General features: G+C 33.8%; 1 non-coding gene across 1 annotated transcript; it reads right to left on the bottom strand.

Annotated features, from left to right (window-relative positions):
• Nucleotides 1–330: 330 nt before the first annotated feature.
• Nucleotides 331–461, bottom strand: Gm23960. The gene has a single exon (XR_003956575.1). It is a non-coding gene; the product is annotated as a small nucleolar RNA SNORA72 (small nucleolar RNA).
• Between the last annotated feature and the right edge of the window lie 468 nt (nt 462–929).

The following is a 929-nucleotide window of genomic DNA, read 5'->3' on the forward strand; positions in this document are numbered from 1 at the left end:
AAGAGTTAACCACAGCAATTTAAGTCGAAATGCCAAGAGAGAGCACCAAGCAAAAGTTATCTTCAAAGCTAAGAGGGTACCCAAAGGTTCAAAGCTTATCAGAATCCATATTTCTTTTTCCCTAGAAAATGAAAATTGTAGTTTTACATTTCACTCAATGGTTAGTGGCAATCACAGAATTTCCCTAAAATGGCCACATGTTCCCTAGACAAGAAAGCAGATTAAATTGATTATCTGCAAATTATTACAGCAGCTGCAATTTCACTTTCCTTAAGGCTAGTTAAAGAAACCAGAATCTTAGTCATTGATTACACAAAACAATCAAATCATACCTGTCACCAGCACTGAGAAAACCCAGCCTAGGAAGAGAAGTAGGTCTGAGATATGTGCACGGTCTTACTGTAGCAACTGTTTAGCATTTCCTAATTAGCATAGAGTCAGAACAGGGACAATATCCGTGTTGTATTTCCTTTTAAAAGGCCCTGTTGAGCAGTTAGTTTGTCTTGTCTGTGTTGTCATAATGAATTCAGTTCAGTTTAGTGCTCATAACAAGCATATGTGTGTAAGTTTCACACAAATTACACAATGCAAAGTAAGTTTTGTTTTATAAGAATAATTTGAACTAGCAAGGTATTAAATTTAGAAATAGACATAGCGATCTTACACTTATGTATTTTATGTACAGTTTGCTATTCAGCCTCATTTTAACAATATGCAAATTGCAATTATTGATGGCCAAGCTTTATCGGTAACCTTATAATTTTTATATTATCTGCATTTACTATCTATATTATGATCTAATTGTATCACTTATACTTTGGTCTATATCAGTATAAGGTATTATGTAAGTTACAAGCACACATGCTAATTTGAGAATTGTTTCCTTATAGTCAGCCCCTCTCTTTAGTTAAGCTTTTAGCTGTTCTGTT

This window comes from Mus musculus, chromosome 6, assembly GCF_000001635.26.
Source record: "Mus musculus strain C57BL/6J chromosome 6, GRCm38.p6 C57BL/6J".
NCBI classification, from domain to species: domain Eukaryota; kingdom Metazoa; phylum Chordata; class Mammalia; order Rodentia; family Muridae; genus Mus; species Mus musculus.